The sequence below is a fragment of the Bos grunniens genome, chromosome 8 (genome assembly GCF_055505025.1).
Source record: "Bos grunniens cultivar Pamir isolate PY7600 chromosome 8, Bosgru_T2T1.0, whole genome shotgun sequence".
Taxonomy (NCBI): domain Eukaryota; kingdom Metazoa; phylum Chordata; class Mammalia; order Artiodactyla; family Bovidae; genus Bos; species Bos grunniens.
The window spans coordinates 80075049-80094627 of record NC_141172.1 but is presented as its reverse complement, the minus strand read 5'-3'; the positions used below and the strand labels follow the sequence as shown (position 1 = coordinate 80094627).

The window sequence follows — 19579 nt, the reverse complement described above, 5'->3', positions numbered from 1 at the left end:
CCTGGTCATGTTCTAACACGTGAATAATCAGGGCTGATCTCCTAAGGGGAGATATCTTTTGCCAGCTGCTGAGTCCATATCAACACAAGTGTGCTTCTATTCAATCAAAGCTACTGACATTTTCTCTTTAGAGGTAAGTTAGTATTAAACCTAACTTTATCTCCAGGCTATTAAGTTCCATACATTAATAGTTAAGGAGGTCACTAAATTTTGACACAGAAAATTGAATAACGAGGACATGATGAATTCTTAACCTCATTGCCTCTGTGGTATGCATATGGCTTAGGATGCAAAGGCTTTCCAAGGTTTTCCTTTCTCCCATTTGATGATTTTTATGCATCTTCATGAACTCCTTATTGCCAAATTCAGACTTAAATTGAAGAAAGTAGGGAAAACCACTAGACCATTCAGGTATGAGCTAAATCAAATCCCTTATGATTATACAGTGGAAGTGAGAAATAGATTTAAGGGCCTAGATCTGATAGATAGAATGCCTGATGAACTACGGAATGAGGTTCGTGACATTGTACAGGACACAGGGATCAAGACCATCCCCATGGAAAAGAAATGCAAAAAAGCAAAATGGCTGTCTGGGGAGGCCTTACAAATAGCTGTGAAAAGAAGAGAAGTGAAAAGCAAAGGAGAAAAGGTAAGATATAAACATCTGAATGCAGAGTTCCAAAGAATAGCAAGAAGAGATAAGAAAGCCTTCTTCAGCGATCAATGCAAAGAAATAGAGGAAAACAACAGAATGGGAAAGACTAGGGATCTCTTCAAGAAAATCAGAGATACCAAAGGAACATTTCATGCAAAGATGGGCTCGATAAAGGACAGACATGGTATGGACCTAACAGAAGCAGAAGATATTAAGAAGAGATGGCAAGAATACACAGAAGAACTGTACAAAAAAGATCTTCATGACCCAGATAATCACGGTGGTATGATCACTGACCTAGAGCCAGACATCCTGGAATGTGAAGTCAAGTGGGCCTTAGAAAGCATCACTACGAACAAAGCTAGTGGAGGTTATGGAATTCCAGTTGAGCTATTCCAAATCCTGAAAGATGATGCTGTGAAAGTGCTGCACTCAATATGCCAGCAAGTTTGGAAAACTCAGCAGTGGCCACAGGACTGGAAAAGGTCAGTTTTCATTCCAATCCCAAAGAAAGGCAATGCCAAAGAATGCTCAAACTACCGCACAATTGCACTCATCTCACACACTAGTAAAGTAATGCTCAAAATTCTCCAAGCCAGGCTTCAGCAATACGTGAACCGTGAACTTCCTGATGTTCAAGCTGGTTTTAGAAAAGGCAGAGGAACCAGAGATCAAATTGCCAACATCTGCTGGATCATGGAAAAAGCAAGAGAGTTCCAGAAAAACATCTATTTCTGCTTTATTGACGATGCCAAAGCCTTTGACTGTGTGGATCACAGTAAACTGTGGAAAATTCTGAAAGAGATGGGAATACCAGACCACCTGATCTGCCTCTTGAGAAATTTGTATGCAGGTCAGGAAGCAACAGTTAGAACTGGACATGGAACAATAGACTGGTTCCAAATAGGAAAAGGTGTTCGTCAAGGCTGTATATTGTCACCCTGTTTATTTAACTTCTGTGCAGAGTACATCATGAGAAACGCTGGACTGGAAGAAACACAAGCTGGAATCAAGATTGCCGGGAGATATCTCAATAACCTCAGATATGCAGATGACACCACCCTTATGGCAGAAAGTGAAGAGGAACTCAAAAGCCTCTTGATGAAAGTGAAAGTGGAGAATGAAAAAGTTGGCTTCAAGCTCAACATTCAGAAAACGAAGATCATGGCATCCGGTCCCATCACTTCATAGGAAATAGACGGGGAAACAGTGGAAACAGTGTCAGACTTTATTTTACTGGGCTCCAAAATCACTGCAGATGGTGACTGTAGCCATGAAATTAAAAGACGCTTACTCCTTGGAAGGAAAGTTATGACCAACCTAGATAGCATATTCAAAAGCAGAGACATTATTTTGCCAACAAAGGTTCGTCTAGTCAAGGCTATGTTTTTTCCTGTGGTCATGTATGGATGTGAGAGTTGGACTGTGAAGAAGGCTGAGCGCCGAAGAACTGATGCTTTTGAACTGTGGTGTTGGAGAAGACTCTTGAGAGTCCCTTGGACTGCAAGGAGACCCAACCAGTCCATTCTGAAGGAGATCAGCCCTGGGATTTCTTTGGAAGGAATGATGCTAAAGCTGAAACTCCAGTACTTTGGCCACCTCATGCGAAGAGTTGACTCATTGGAAAAGACTCTGATGCTGGGAGGGATTGGGGGCAAGAAGAGAAGGGGACGACAGAGGATGAGATGGCTGGATGGCATCACTGACTCGATGGATGTGAGTTTGAGTGAACTCTGGGAGTTGGTGATGGACAGGGAGGCCTGGCGTGCTGCGATTCATGGGGTCGCAAAGAGTCAGACACGACTGAGCGACTGATCTGATCTGATCTGATCTGATGCATCTTCATAGAATTTTCATAGTTCTGATAAAGTATAGCAGGAAAAGCACAAAGTTCAGGATGAGAAGACACAGATTTCCAGTTGCTGATGCTGACCTGTGGCAAGTCACCTCACCTCCACAAGTCTTACTTTCTTCACCCATAGAAGAGACTTGCTGTGATAGGCTGGGGGCTGTATCTGATGAAGGCACTGTTAAGCGAGAAGGCAGTCCTCGGCAGAACTGAAGCTTCCTCAGTTCTGGTGAGGTGGTCAGAATCAAGTAGTAGGTGTCTGCTGAATTTTCCCAGCTCTGAAACCTTCCCAGACTCATAGTCCTTAAAGGTTGTTGTTGTTGTTCAGCTGCTCAGTCCGACTCTTTGCGACCCCATGGACTGCAGCATGCCAGGTTTCCCTGTCCTTCACTATCTCCCGAAGTTTGTTCAAACCTATGTCCATTGAGTTGGTGATGCCACCCAACCATCTCATCCTCTGTCGTCCCCTTCTCCTCCTGCCCTCAATCTTTCCCAGTGTCAGGGTGTTTTCCAATGAATTGGCTCTCTGCATAAGGTGGCCAAATTATTGGAGCTTCAGCGTCAGCATCAGTCCTTCCAATGAATATTCAGGGTTGATTTCCTTTAGGGTTGACTGGTTTGATCTCCTTGGCATCCAAGGGACTCTCGAAAGTCTTCTCCAACACCACAGTTCAAAAACATCAATTCTTTGACACTCAGCCTTCTTTATGGTCCAATTCTCACATCCATACATGGATGGAAATGGAAATATGGAAAAGCCATTTTGTCCTTAAAGGTACAAAATCTAAATGCCTCAGTGTAATACCCAAGGACCTTCCTCCTCCAGTCACACCAGACTCTCTTTCATGGCTAGACCGGTAGCAGTAGCTTCTTCAGCCACTTGCCTGCCTCACTGTCTCCCCATCACCCCTCAAAAGAGCTCAGGTTTTTCCAACTGTCCAGAAGGCATTTCTCTCTGCCAGTCCGAATGCTACCCAATCCTTTTACAGCAGCTCACTAGCCGCTAGTTTCTTGAGGCATAATGCTACAGGAAAGGAGAGGGAAGGGCTGACATTATGAGCACCAGTGAATGATGTATTTATCATCATTTTGTTCACTTTCTCCTCCCCCACCCCCTGCAGTAGGTGCCATCCTCTCATTGTACTTATGAGAAAGCTGAGGTTCTTGGCCAAGGTCACACTCTACTGAAATGCTAGTTTCAGATTCAAATCCAGGTCTGAGCAGCACTTCACACTGCTTCCTTTGCCTGTAGGAAGGGCAAGCTCTTCTCTAAGAATGCTGTAAATAAATCAGCATTTATTTACTGATACAGCTGGAGAGGGCTTCAAATCCTGTTCCACATCAAATGGTTATCAGAGGACATTAGTTCCTTCTTAAATATTTGACATGAACATGCCTGAACATGATATCCAGGCAGTTATCTCTTTTTTTGAAATAAGGTAAAGGATCTGTGATTATTTTTATAAAACTATATAATGGAGGAATGGTTAATTTTGTTCTTATTGAACTTACTAACAAGACTTTAGGGTTTATTTCAAATGATCTGGCAACCACAGTTCAGAGAAATAAATTCCACACAATCTTATTACCAATGTAATTTCTTGGAATGGAATTGGCAATGCCTGATTTTAGAAACACATCCATTTGAGGGCCTCAGTTGGTGCCGGCAGCTAGCACTTCTTCATGTGGAGTGAAACTGGCTCCATGGAAGCACGTGGGTTGCAGCTGCATCTCCCCCTGAGGTTTTGAAGGAGGGCCAGCCAGCCCTACAGGCTGTGTGTTGGAAATGAGGCATTTCATGTCTTCTTCTGGATGAACTAAACTTGCACCAAGCCATGCCCATGCCAGGCAAAAGTTACCAAACCCTGACACTCTGTCAGACAAGCTCCCAGAAATCTGCAGCCATGATGGTTGAGGGTTTTTTCCTTTTAAGCTGCCTGAGGTGCTGATGACTCAGGTTAGCACATTTCATCTTTTACCAAATCTGCAGCCAAAATGTTTTCCACCTTTATGACTCACCTTTTTCTCAGGCCTGTTAAATTTGTAGGAGTTTAGTAAAAACATGCAGGGAAGACTGGGGCAGTCTCCATTTTCTTCCTGATGGGCACGGGTGGATATCCACTGGCAACATGGAGCTCCCTGTGTCTCCCAAGTTCAGGTCTGACTTGGATCCCAGGCCACCAAAGGGTTCCAATGGAAGGTGTACTCCAACTTTTAGAAAGCTGCCTTTCCAGTTTCAAAGTTGTAGAGTTTCTCTGGTTACTATGAAACAAGGGTCGACTTGATAAAAAGAATCAGGGAATATTTTTAATTGTGGGGGATTGATACATCTAAGTCTTAAAAGGGTCTTTCCATGAGCACTCTACTCTAGTTCAGCTGTGCCTCCTTAATTTGACTTCTATCTACTTTCTACGTTTATTTTTCACTTCAGCTGACTGTCCTTTTCTTACACATGAAGTCTCATCACTGTACATTTTGTCCTTTGCATCTTTGCTTACCATCTCCTCATATCTGTGATTAGAACGTTCTCCCTTCAAGTCCTTTTAAACCTTACCCTTCTTTCTAGGTTCCAGTTAAATCCCATTTCTTTTGTGACATCTTTCTTAATAAAAATTGCTTCCTCCCCTGAGCTTCTGTAACAAGTAATCTCTCTTACTGCTCTTAACAGCCTCTCTTTGCCAGTGGTTCTGTAACTTCACTGCCATATATCTTAGTGCAGATTTCTTTTTATTAGCTGGTGATTCATGTCTTCCATCAGGTCTAGAAAATTCTCAGGCTTTGTTCTTTGGAAAACATCTTCTCCTCTCCTCCTTTTGTTTTTCTCTGGTATTTATTTTTCTGGAACTCATGATATATGTATTGGGTCTTTTTATGCTTTCAACTTTCTCTACCTCTCTTTCATGATCTCTTTCTGTTCTGCATTCCAGTGTCTTTAGATTTGTATTTCAACTTCAACATTGTCTAATCTGCTGTTTAACTTTCCCACTGCTTTTCTAAAAACAAATTTATTGAGATACATGAATAGTTTACAAAAATGAATATAATTTGCATATATAAATCCAACTATTGAAAAGTCACAGTTTACTGTGTCTGTTAGCAAACTTAGTTGTGCAAACATCATCATAATCAAGTTTGAGAACATTTTCTTATAAAATGGCTCATGACCATTTATAGTTGATCCTTATTCCCACCTCCAGTCAGGAAACGTCTGTCTCTATAGACTTGTTTTATATGGACATTTCATATAAATGGAATCACACATGATGTGCTTATTTGTGTTTGGTTTCTTTTAGTTAGTATAATGCTTTTGAGCTTCATTTATGTTGTAGCTTGCCTCAGTGGTTGATTCTTTTTCATTGCTGAATAGTATGCCATTGCATGGATGCAGCACATTTTATTTTTCCATTCATCTGTCGTCCACTGAGTTTTCAAGGTCAAAGACTACATTTCTTTCAAAAAGTTCTATTTGCTTCTATTTCAAGTTGTATTGGACAACTATATTCAATCTAATTGATTTTTTAAAATTTATTTCATTATTTCATTTTAATTATTTTAAACATATTTTCTAACATGGCTAGTTTCTAATACTTCCTCAACTGGAAAATCTTAAGGATTTGAATCAGGTGCTTTTTGATTATGTGATTCTTGTCTATTTTGCCTTGTTTCCTCTTATAATTGAATTTTGAGCTCATATTTTATGGGAATCTTGTGTGGTCTGGACTGAGGTTTCTTGGTTGGCACCCAGGGCAACTCTTTTCCAGGTTAATTTTTTGATTTAGAGTTTCCTGGACCGTGCCATAGTGTAAAAACGAGTACCAAATCTGTGAAAATGCAAGCCTGTGGTTAAAAATTGTCACGAAAGACTTTTTCCTCCCAAACTAAAAATAGGAGGATACAGAAATACTTTCTCATATTCTCCCTTTTCTGATTTTCTCACTGTTTTTTCCTTTCCTCTTTCTCCGAGACTTTGATTATTTGACTGAAAGCCAGTGTCTCAGTTGTAACTCCCTGACTCATGAAGACCCAAGTCCTAGAGTCTCGGCCTCGGAGACCTACAACTGGGACCTCATCTGTCCTCTGGGAGCCGAAGTACGACTCCCACTTACCACCATGTTTTCATCTTACTCTTCATTTTTGGCCCCTTATTTTAGAGGCCTGGCGTGCTGCGATTCATGGGGTCGCAAAGAGTCAGACACGACTGAGCGACTGATCTGATCTGATCTGATCTGATATTCACATATACAATTTTAAAAGCATGTTTGTTCTATTTTACTTTTCTAGGTGCTCTATAGTATGAGTTTTGTAGGATATTCAGTGTTTTTGGGAACACAGCTAGACATAAGCAGCTGATTTTATCAGACATCAGTGTGTGCATATCTGTGCGTGTGTATATGTGCTTTTATATGTGAAATGTCAGTTGTTCTAAAAAGGTGAGCTAACTTATCACTAGATCCAGCATTAGTACCTGAGCAGAGTAATGTAGTTTTTTATAAAGGATATTTTAATTTTCAGGTAAGTTTTAAAGGTTACATTGGATACTTCTACAGAGTCAATGGCTTTTTTGAGCTTCTTGATCTGTAGTATACACTGCTGCTGCTGCTGCTGCTGCTGCTGCTGCTAAGTCGCTTCAGTCATGTCTGACTCTGTGCGACCCCATAGATGGCAGCCCACCAGGCTCTCCCGTCCCTGGGATTCTCCAGGCAAGAACACTGGAGTGGGTTGCCATTTCCTTCTCCAATGCATGAAAGTGAAAAGTGAAAGTGAAGTCGCTCAGTCGTGTCCGACTCTTAGCGACCCCATGGACTGCAGCCCACCAGGCTCCTCCGTCCATGGGATTTTCCAGGCGAGAGTACTGGAGTGGGGTGCCATTGCCTTCTCCATAGTATACGCTACTACACAGTAAATTTCTAGGAAATGATACCATAGTGACTGTTGGATTTTGTGGAATATTTTTCATCTTTAGTTTAACAGTTCAGTAAGAAAATGCTATGCATTAAAATTCACAAACACTTTTGTATCCTAAGTGTTTTGTGGCTGGAAGAAATATTCTTTTCTAAAGCTCTTAATGATATGGCACACTGGGGCCATAGCCTTGTCTAAACCAGGGAACAGAGTGGTTATATCCTGGAAATTCCTTTCATCTCAAAGCTTCTACTTTAGGAAGAACATGAAATTATCTGACCTTGGAAAGAACCAAGGAAACTGTTTATTCCCCTGGGTTGTTGTTAAGTTGCTAAGTCACATCAGTCGTGTCCGACTCTGTGCGACCCCAGAGACGGCAGCCCACCAGGCTCCCCCGTCCCTGGGATTCTCCAGGCAAGAACACTGGCCTGGGTTGTTAACTCCAAATAAAAACAGTCTTGCATGTTAAGTGAAATGTTAATGGTATCTTCTTAAAGCCTAATTTTAAAGCTTCAGATGTCTGTTTTTGAAGGTATCTATATTTTACTCCTCTGAATTTCTTAACAACTTCCTCTCCAGTCTATCCACTATTAGTTTTGTAAGGGTGCTGTAACAAAGTACTATGAACTTTGTTTTGCTGTTTGTTGTTTTAGTCAGTAAGTCATGTCTGACTCTTTGCAACCCCAGGGACTGTAGCCTAACAGGCTCCTCTCTCCATGGGATTCTCTAGGCAAGAATACTCGAGGGGTTGAATACAAATCGGTTGCCATTTCCTTCTCCAGGGGATCGAACCCACATGTTCTGCTTGGCAGGTGGATTCTTTACCACTGAGCAACTAGGGAAGGACAACAAACTTAGGAGGCTTAAGGCAATAGAAATTTGTTTTCTCATACTTCTGGAGCCTAGAAGTCTAAGATTGAGGTTTTGGCAGCACCGATTTTTACTAGAAGCTCTGCAGGAGAATCTGTTCCGTGCCTCTCCCTTAGCTTCTGGGGTTTGCCAGCCATCCTTGTCAATCCTTGGGTAGTAGACATGTCACTTCAGTCTCTGCCTTTGTTTTCACATGGCATTCTCCCCTGCACGTCTGTGTCTTCACATGGTCTTCTGACACAGACACTAGTCTTTGGATTAGGGCCCACTCTAATCCAGTACAACCTCATTTTAATTATAACTACAAAAATCCCTTTCCCAAGTAAGATGACATTCTAAGGAACCAGGTAAACATGATTTTTGGAGGGACAGTATTTAACCTGGTACAGTTCAGTATTGTGGACTGTGAGAAAGAACAAGTGTAGACCCTGGAAAGAGCTGGTCACCATACCAGGCACCTTATCAGCACTCTATGTATCACATCACCTTCTAGTGGAGGTGTAAGGAGCAGCTTCAAAGACCCAGGAATCCTTAAATGTGAGGTTTCAATATAGAGGCTCTCAGAGAGAAACATCTTCTTCATTGTGAAGAGCACTGGGAATCCACAGTAATCAGATATTGCAGGCTCCATCCATCTGGGCTGTCTGGTAAGGACAGAGCATGCTTACAAAGGGTGAAGAAGAACAGAACTTAACTGTAAAAGAAATACAGTTGGGGTTACCAGGAGGCTTTAATAAACAGAGAGACTTGTTAGTTTGCAAAGCTTATAGTCACCTTTCCTAAATCTTGAAGGTTTCCTACATTCTCTTGGGCAGTTATGAGTGTAAATGGAGCAAAACTGCCTTCAGTCACGACCCTCCACATCTTTCCCAGCTTCCTCAGATCACACAGTTGAGAGCTAGGGGGTGTCTATAAATGTTGTTTCCTTTAAAACACACACTCTTGTCAAAACGAATCAGAATTACTAGAAAGAAAGAGTAAAAATATCCAGATTCTGTTAAAACCCCATGAAAACTTAAACAGCATTAATTTCTTTGGTTGGATTGCTGGGAGCAGGAATGTTTTTCACCAAGAAGCATTCAATGCCAGATATCTATTCTCTTGTCTTGTATTTTTGTCCAGGCTATAAACCAACATCAGCTCTAGCTGCACAAACCTGTGGAATCAAATGAAGCTTCTTTGTGGAGCAGAGTGACTCAGATGAAAAAGGAGTTGCAGTGTGGAAGAGAATGCTTCCTGGAATTCATAACACTTCCTTACTTTTCTAACATTTTTAAAGAAAGTTATGCCTGAGTGCTCAGGGGGATTTTAAAGGAATTGTTGGCTGCATACAAAAACTAAAATATATGTATTAATTTTAATTCCATAATAGGTCCCTGTGGTTGCTGCCTATCTTAAAGGAAGGATTAGAAGAAGGCAAATGTTTCATTCTATTCACCAAACATTATAGTTAATACTTTTCTGACATGAAATCTTTGTTTACCTAATGTATTAGATGTAATAGATTTGTCAAACTAGTTCTTCCCACTAGAGCTCCTGATTTAAATCTCCTTTAAATAAACTTCAGTTGACTCAATATCCTCACCCACAATGATTTTAATTCTGCAAAAATAATGACTTGGCTTTCCACTCAAGCTTTACCTTTATATGTGGCTTTAAAAAAAGTGTTATCAAAGCCACTGGTATTGCTATTATACCAGTTAGGCAGGAAAGCCCACAGGAAAAAAAGACTATATGTTGATTGCATGGTTTCTATTTAAGATTTGGGTCACACAGTGAACTGAAGCTATATTCCTGAGTTTATTGGGTGGGCTTGTTTCCTTTTTTAAGCTCTGCAACTTCTCACTATCAGAGGGATAGGATAAGGGGTACCACATTACCTGAACTCATAATGGGGAGGGCTGAGGCTAATGGCTACTCTCTTCTTATTCCTAATAATCACTTCTTATTCTTAATCAGTTCCTAAGATTGAAGTCTAAGTATTTTTCAGTGAGCTATATGTTTTGCTACTTTTCTTAAAGTGAAAAAGATGTTTTATTTGTTTACAGTTGTTAAAGTAATCCCAAAATGTTAAAGAATTCCAATAATTATAGCAGAGAAAAAAACTTTAAAGTTAAAACATCCAAATTGGATCACTTTGAGAATGATAGTATTAATATTATATGGTATATAACCTCAGGGTTTTTTCTATGCAATATATACATGCCATACTTTATAATATGCCCATAGATGATAGTTACAAAAGTTGTATTTTACTATTTATAGAATACACATAGTCTTCTTTCTTCACTCTGTTAACTCATGCATATCTTTCAATATCTGAATATTGATCCTTATCATACTTTCAAATGGCCCCACAGAATTCTTTTAAAGGTATACTTTTAACCAGCTACCCCTTGGTAGATCTGTGATTTTTCAGTTACAAACGTGACATTAATTTTGTGCATGTTATTTTCTTATCCACAGACACTTTATATTTTGTGCAACTTGAACCAGTTATTTGTTGTCTTAACATGTCTTCCTCCCACTATAAGGGCTTCCCAGTTACTGGCAAAGAATCCACCTGCCAATGCAGGAGATGCCAGAGACATGGGTTTGATTCCTGGATCAGGAATATCCCCTGGCATAGGATATGGCAACCCACTCCAGTATACTTGCCTGGAAAATCCCTTGGTCAGAGGAGCCTGGCAGGCTACAGTCCATGGGGTTGCAAAGAGTTGGACATGACTGAGCGCGCGCACACGCACACACACACACACACACACACACACACACATTCTCTCTCTCTCTCTGTCCCACTATAAATAAATTTGGGCTTCCTTGGTGTCTCAATGGGTAAAGAATCCTCCTGCAATGCAGGAGACCTGGGTTCAGTCCCTGGGCTGGGAAAATCCCCTGGCAGAGGGCATGGCAACCTACTCCAGTATTCTTGCCTGGAGAACCCCCATGGACAGGGGAGCCTGGTAGGCTGCACTCCGTGGGGTTGCAAAGAATCGGACATGACTGAGCAACTAAGCACAGCACATAAATAAAATTAATCATCCCAACCAATTATTAGTGACCTACCACTTCTACAAAACTTAGCCTGAATCTTTAGGAGTCAGCAGGAGGGAAGGTGGATGCAGGTACCATTTCTATCACTTTTTAGAGCTTACTGAGTTATTCTCCTTCTTACAGCTTTCTGTAATATAAATGTGCATCAATGGGCCCACACACTTGTGCATGAATACACACACACATAAACACATACTGTACATGCATGCATATTTATGACTGTAAACATTTTAGGAAAATGAAGTTCTCCTCCCCTATAACGCTGACCAAATACATCCCAAATATGCACATTTGGGTATTATCTTTGGAACATATATTTCAAGTACCAATTCCAAATATGAAAAATATTTTGAGTATTCTGAAAAAGAGGAAAAATAGTCAGCTTTCAAGTTCTTCATTTTAGGGCTCCATGCATTTAGGGCTATTGTTAGGGAAAAGTATGGTGCCGTGAAGTACTGTAACATTTGTGCCTAGGCTTATGAAACCCGACTCCTTACACCCTCCCCAGTAATAGAGTAGTGCAATGACGACTTAGGTTTGCAGAACACTGTGTTCACTTGCATTTTGCCTTTTGTTGTTTCTAATTGTCCCGTGAAGGGAACTGGGCAGTGTTATAATCCCCAGTTTCCAGATGAGGCCCCTAATCCCTAAGAGGTAAATGACTTGGCCAAGGACACCTTCATCATGGGGCAGAAGAGTCTCTGAGTTAGACTCCAGGGTTCTTTCCATCTCATCTGTGTTTCCAGGGTAGGTGTCACTGGTTAATTTAGAACTCCATAAAGTCTTTCTGTTATGATAGCTTTCCCTTACTTCAGAGTTTGGGTTCATAAGCAGTATTTGGAATGAGATCATGTTCCTATAAAACCTCTATTAATAAAACTGTTCCATGACTGATTTATTAAAGATCCATCAAATGTATGTTAGCCTACCAAGTCTTGGGCAATTTTAATGTTTCTAGGGGCCTGTATAGGGAAAAAAGAAAGTTGTCTCTGACATGCTTTAATTTCTATGAACGTCATCACTGGGCTGGTGTGAGTATTAGCTATTCATGGCCCTTCTTCCTCCATTTCTGCCTGGCCTCTCTATCTCTAAAAAAGTTTCTCCCAGTCCTTTTGTTAATCTATGCATTTTACTACAAAAATATAACCAATTATGCTTTCAAGGTAATCTTAAATCTTACATATATTTTGCCATAGTCACTGTTAACATTTGGAGGCAGTTTTCCATTTTTCCCCCTGTCATGTCCACATTTTTTATGCCTGTATTTGCTTTCCATTAGTTTGTTTTTAATCTTTTTACTTTCTTTTTAAAGTAGAAGTATAGTTGATTTGCAATGTTATGTTAGTTTCATGTGTACAACATACTGATATGAAATTTTTTTATAGATTATATTCCATTTAAAATTATTATATCTCAGTTTTATTTACTTATTTATTTTACTTTACAATAATGTATTGGTTTTGCCATACATTGACATGAATCCGACATGGGTATACATGTGTTCCCCATCCTGAACCCCCCTCCCACCTCCCTCCCCATCCCATCCCTCTGGGTCATCCCAGTTCACCAGCCCCGAGCACCCTGTATCATGCATTGAACCTGGACTGGCGATTCGCTTCACATGTGATAATTTACATGTTTCAATGCCATTCTCCCATATCATCCCACCCTCGCCCTCTCCCACAGAGTCCAAAAGACTATTCTATACATCTGTGTCTCTTTTGCTGTCTTGCATATAGGGTTATCATTACCATCTTTCTAAATTCCATATATATGCATTAGTATACTGTATTGGTGTTTTTCTTTCTGGCTTACTTCACTCTGTATAATAGGCTCCAGTTTCATCTACCTCATTAGAACTGATTCAAATGTATTCTTTTTAATGGCTGAGTAATATTCCATTGTGTATATGTACCACAGCTTTCTTATCCATTCATCTGCTGATGGACATCTAGGTTGCTTCCATGTCCTGGCTATTATAAACAGTGCTGCAATGAACATTAGGGTACACGTGTCTCTTTCAATTCTGGTTTCCTCAGTGTGTATGCCCAGAAGTGGGATTGCTGGGTCATATGGCAGTTCTATTTCCAGTTTTTAAAGGAATCTCCACACCGTTCTCCATAGTGGCTATACTAGTTTGCATTCCCACCAACAGTGTAAGAGGGTTCCCTTTTCTCCACACCCTCTCCAGCATTTATTGCTTGTAGACTTTTGGATTGCAGCCATTCTGACTGGCGTGAAATGGTACCTCATTGTGGTTTTGATTTGCATTTCTCTGATAATGAGTGATGTTGAGCATCTTTTCATGTGTTTGTTAGCCATCTGTATATCTTCTTTGGAGAAATGTCTGTTTAGTTCTTTGGCCCACTTTTTGATTGGGTCGTTTATTTTTCTGGAATTGAGCTGCAGGAGTTGCTTGTATATTTTTGAGATTAATTCTTTGTCTGTTGCTCCATTTGCTATTATTTTCTCACATTCTTAAGGCTGTCTTTTCACCTTGCTTATAATTTCCTTTGTTGTGCAGAAGCTTTTAATTTTAATTAGGTCCCATTTGTTTATTTTTGCTTTTATTTCCAATATTCTGGGAGGTGGGTCATAGAGGATCCTGCTGTGATTTATGTCGGAGAGTGTTTTGCCTATGTTTTCCTCTAGGAGTTTTATAGTTACTGGTCTTACATTTAGATCTTTAATCCATTTTGAGTTTATTTTTGTGTATGGTGTTAGAAAGTGTTCTAGTTTCACTTTTTTTACAAGTGGTTGACCAGATTTACCAGCACCACTTGTTAAAGAGATTGTCTTTTCTCCACTGTATATTCTTGCCTCCTTTGTCAAAGATAAGGTGTCCATAGATGCGTGGATTTATCTCTGGGCTTTCTATTTTGTTCCATTGACTTATATTTCTGTCTTTGTGCAAGTACCATACTGTCTCGATGACTGTGGCTTTGTAGTAGAGCCTGAAGTCAGGCAGGTTGATTCCTCCAGTTCCATTCTTCTTTCTCAAGATTGCTTTGGCTATTAGAGGTTTTTTTGTATTTCCATACCAATTATGAAATTATTTGTTGTAGTTCTGTGAAAAATACCATTGGTAGCTTGATAGAGATTGCACTGAATCTATAGATTGCTTTGGATAGTATACTCATTTTCATTATATTGACTCTTCTGATCCATGAACATGGTATATTTCTCCATCTATTTGTGTCCTCTTTGATTTCTTTCACTAGTGTATTATAGTTTTCTATGTATAGGTCTTTCATTTCTTTAGGTAGATATATTCCTAAGTATTTTATTCTTTTCGTTGCAATGGGTGAATGGAATTGTTTCCTTAATTTCTCTTTCTGTTTTCTCATTGTTAGTATATAAGAATGCAAGGGATTTCTGTGTGTTGATTTTATATCCTGTAACTTTACTATATTAATTGATTAGCTCTAGTAATTTTCTGGTGGAATCTTTAGGGTTTTCTATGTAGAGGATCATGTCATCTGCAGTGAGAGTTTTACTTCTTCTTTTCCAATCTGGATTCCTTTTATCTCTTTTTCTGCTCTTATTGCTGTGGCCAAAACATCCAAAACTATGTTGAATAGTAGTCATGAAAGTGGGCACCCTTGTCTTGTTCCTGACTTTAGGGGAAATGCTTTCAATTTTTCACCATTGAGGATAATGTTTGCTGTGGGTTTGTCATATATAGCTTTTATTATGTTGAGGTATGTTCCTTCTATGTCTGCTTTCTGGAGGGTTTTTTATCATAAATGGATGTTGAATTTTGTCAAAGGTTTTCTCTGCATCTATTGAGATAATCATATGGCTTTTATTTTTCAATTTGTTAATGTGTTGTATTACATTGATTGATTTGTGGATATTGAAGAATCCTTCCATCCCTGGGATAAAGCCCACTTGGTCATGATGTATCTTTTTAATATGTTGTTGGATTCTGTTTGCTACAATTTTTTTAAGGACTTTTGTATCTATGTTCATCAGTGATATTGGCCTGTAGTTTTCCTTTTTAGTGGCATCTTTGTCAGGTTTTGTATTAGGGTGATGGTGGCCTCATAGAATGAGTTTGGAAGTTTACCTTCCTCTGCAATTTTCTGGAAGAGTTTGAGTAGGATAGGTGTTAGCTCTTCTCTAAATTTTTGGTAGAATTCAACTGTGAAGCTGTCTGGTCCTGGGCTTTTGTTTGTTGGAAGATTTCTGATTACAGTTTCAATTTCCGTGCTTGTGATGGGTCTATTAAGATTTTCTATCTCTTCCTGGTTCAGTTTTGGAAAGTTGTACTTTTCTAAGAATTTTTCCATTTCTTCCAAGTTGTCCATTTTATTTGCATATAGTTGCTGATAATAGTCTCTTATGATCCTTTGTATTTCTGTGTTGTCTATTGTGATCTCTCCATTTTCATTTCTAATTTTGTTGATTTGATTTTTCTCCCTTTGTTTCTTGATGAGTCTGGCTAATGGTTTGTCAATTTTATTTATCTTCTCAAAGAACTAGCTTTCAGCTTTGTTGATTTTTGCTATGGTCTCTTTTGTTTCATTCGTGTTTATTTCTGCCCTAATTTTTAAGATTTCTTTCCTTCTACTAACCCTGGGGTTCTTCATTTCTTCCTTTTCTAGTTGCATTAGGTGTAGAGTTAGGTTATTTATTTGACTTCTTTCTTGCTTCTTGAGGTAAGCCTGTATTGCTATGAACCTTTCCCTTAGCACTGCTTTTACAGTGTCCCATAGGTTTTGGGTTGTTGTTTTCATTTTCATTCATTTCTATGCATATTTTAATTTCTTTTTTGATTTCTTCTGTGATTTGTTGGTTATTCAGCAGCGTGTTGTTCAGCCTCCATATGTTGGAATTTGTAATAGTATTTCTCCTGTAATTGAGATCTAATCTTACTGAATTGTGGTCAGAAAAGATGCTTGGAATGATTTCAATTTTTTTGAATTTACCAAGGCTAGATTTATGGCCCAGGGTGTGATCTATCCTGGAGAAGGTTCCATGTGCACTTGAGAAAAAGGTGAAATTCACTGTTTTGGGGTGAAATGTCCTATAGATATCAATTAGGTCTAACTGGTCTATTGTATCATTTAAAGTTTGCGTTTCCTTGTTAATAAAAAAAATTTTTTTTAAGTTTTTAATTAAAAAAATTTTTTTAATAAAATTATTATAAAATATTGGCTCTATCCCCTGTACTGTACATGACATCCTTGTATCTTATTTAATTTATACCTAGTAGTTTGTACTTCTTAGGCTTCTTTCCCTTAACTCATTCCATCTCCCCACAAGTGACCACTAGCTTGTTCTCTGTATCTGTGAGTTTGTTTTGGTTTTGTTACATTCGTTTTATTTTTTAGATTCCAAATATAATTGGTAACAGAGTATTCATATTTCTCTGTCTGAGTTCACTAAGCATGATACCCTCCAGTTCCATCTACATTTTTGTAAATGGCAAAAGTTCATTCATTTTATAGCTGAGTAATATTCCATTTGGCTTCCCTGGTGGCTTAGTGGTAAAGAACTGGTCTGCCAATACAGGACACGTGGGTTTGATCCCTGGGTCGGGAAGATCCCCTGAAGGAGGAACTGGTAACCCACTCCAGTATTCTTGCCTGGAGAATCCTATGGACAGAGGAGCCTGGTGGGATACAGTCATGGGGTTGCAAAAGAGTCAGACATGACTTAGTGACTAAATAACAGCAACAACAACAATATTTCATCATGTTCCATTCCATATCACATCTTCTTTATTTATTCATCTGCTACTGCTGCTACTGCTAAGTCACTTCAGTTGTGTCTGACTCTGTGTGACCCCATAGACAGCAGCCCACCAGGCTCCCCCATACCTGGGATTCTCCAGGCAAGAACACTGGAGTGAGTTGCCATTTCCTTCTCCAATGCATGAAAGTGAAAAGTGAAAGGAAATTCGTTCAGTCGTGTCCGACCCTTAGCAACCCCATGGACTGCAGCCTACCAGGCTCCTCCATCTATGGGATTTTCCAAGCAAGAGTACTGGAGTGGGGTGCCATTGCCTTCTCCGATTCATTTGCTAATGGACACTTAAGTTGTTTCCATATCTTGGCTATTGTAAATAATGCTGCTACGAATATTAGGGTTCATATAGCCTTTTGAATTAATGTGTCTATTTTCTTTGGATATATACCCAGAGAGAAATTACTAGAACATGTGGTAGCTACTGATTTTTGAGAAATTTCCATACTGTGCAAGTAGTGGCTGCACCAGCTTTATTAATACATTCCCACTCATAGAGTACCATGGTTTCCACATCCTTGCCAACATTTATTATTTGTTGTCTTTTAGATGATAGCCATTTTGACATGTGTGAGATAATATATCATTGTGTTTTGATCTGTGTTTCCCTTATGATTAGTGATGTTGCGCATCCTTTCTTGTGCCTGTTGGCCATCTGTATGTCCTCTTTGGTAAAATATCTATTCAGGTCTTCTGCCTGCTTTTAATTAATTTTTTAAAAAATACTGAGTTGTGTGAGCTCTTTATATATTTGGATATTATTTTCTTATCATATATATTATTTACAGATATCTCCCCTATTTAGTATGTTGCCCTTTAATTTTGTTGATGGTTTCCTTCACTGTACAAAAGCTCTTTAAGTTTAATTAAGCCTCATTTGTTATTTTATTCTTATTTCCCTTGTCTGAGGAGACAGATCCAAAAAAAGTAACGCTAAGGCTTATCTCAGGGAGTGCACTGCCTTTTTTTTATTCTAGGAGTTTTATGGCTTCCAGTCTTACATTTAGGTCTTTAATCCATTTTATTTTTGTATGTGGTTTGACAAAATGTTGTAGTTTTAAACTTTTACATGTAGCTCTTCAGTTTTCTCAATTCAGTTCAGTTCAGTTCAGTCGCTCAGTCGTGTTCGACTCTTTGCCACCCCATGAACTGCAGCATGCCAGGCGTCCCTGTCCATCACCAATTCCCGGAGTTCACTGAGACTCACGTCCATTGAGTCAGTGATGCCATCCAGCCATCTCATCCTCTGTCGTCCCCTTCTCCTCTTGCCCCCAATCCCTCCCAGCATCAGAGTCTTTTCCAATGAGTCAACTCTTCGCATGAGGTGGCCAAAGTACTGGAGTTTCAGCTTTAGCATCATTCCTTCCAAAGAAATCAGAATGGACTGGTTGGATCTCCTTGCAGTCCAAGGGACTCTCAAGAGTCTTCTCCAACACCATAGTTCAAAAGCATCAATTCTTCGGTGCTCAGCCTTCTTCACAGTCCAACTCTCACATCCATACATGACCACAGGAAAAACCATAACCTTGACTAGATGAACCTTTGTTGGCAAAGTAATGTCTCTGTTTTTGAATATGCTATCTAGGTTGGTCATAACTTTCCTTCCAAGGAGTAAGCGTCTTTTAATTTCATGGCTGCAGTCACCATCTGCCGTGATTTTGGAGCCCAAAAAAATAAAGTCTGACACTGTTTCCACTGTTTCCCCATCTATTTCCCATGAAGTGGTGGGACCGGATGCCATGATCTTCATTTTCTGAATGTTGAGCTTGAAGCCAACTTTTTCACTCTCCACTTTCACTTTCATCAAGAGGCTTTTGAGTTCCTCTTCACTTTCTGCCATAAGGGTGATATCATCTGCATATCTGAGGTTATTGATATTTCTCCCAGCAATTTTGATTTCAGCTTGTGTTTCTTCCAGTCCAGCGTTTCTCATGATGTACTCTGCATATAAGTTAAATAAGCAGGGTGACAATATACAGCCTTGATGTACTCCTTTCCCTATTTGGAAGCAGTCTGTTGTTCCATGTCCAGTTCTAACTGTTGCTTCCTGACCTGCATACAGATTTCTCAAGAGGCAGGTCAGGTGGTCTGGTATTCCCATCTCTTTCAGAATTTCCCACAGTTTATTGTGAAGTTTTCTCAATACCACTTATTAAAGAAACTATCTTTTCTGCATTGTATATTCTTGCATTCTTTGTTGGAGATTAATTGACTGAATGTGTGTGGTCTTAATTTGGGGCTCTCTTCTGTTCTACTGATCTATGTGTCTGTTTCTGTATCAGTACCATACTGTTTTGATTACTATGGCTTTGTAGTATATAGTTTGAAGTCAAGGAGCATGATACCTTTAGTTTTATTCTTTCTCAAGATTTCTTTGGCTATTTGGGGTCTTTTATAGGGCTTCCCAGGTGGCTTTGATGGTAAAGAATCTGCCTGCCAATGTGGGAGATGTAAGAGATGCGGGATCAATCCCTGGGTTGGGAAGATCCCTTGGAGGA

General features: G+C 39.5%; 1 long non-coding RNA gene across 1 annotated transcript in view; it reads left to right on the top strand.

The window, feature by feature from the left end:
• Nucleotides 1-9852, top strand: part of LOC147367538 (uncharacterized) — a 36977-nt gene extending 27125 nt beyond the window's left edge. Inside the window, exon 5 of the long non-coding RNA XR_015168840.1 lies at nt 9399-9852. This is a non-coding gene — a long non-coding RNA (uncharacterized LOC147367538). The remainder of the gene's footprint in view (nt 1-9398) is intronic.
• Nucleotides 9853-19579: the final 9727 nt, after the last annotated feature.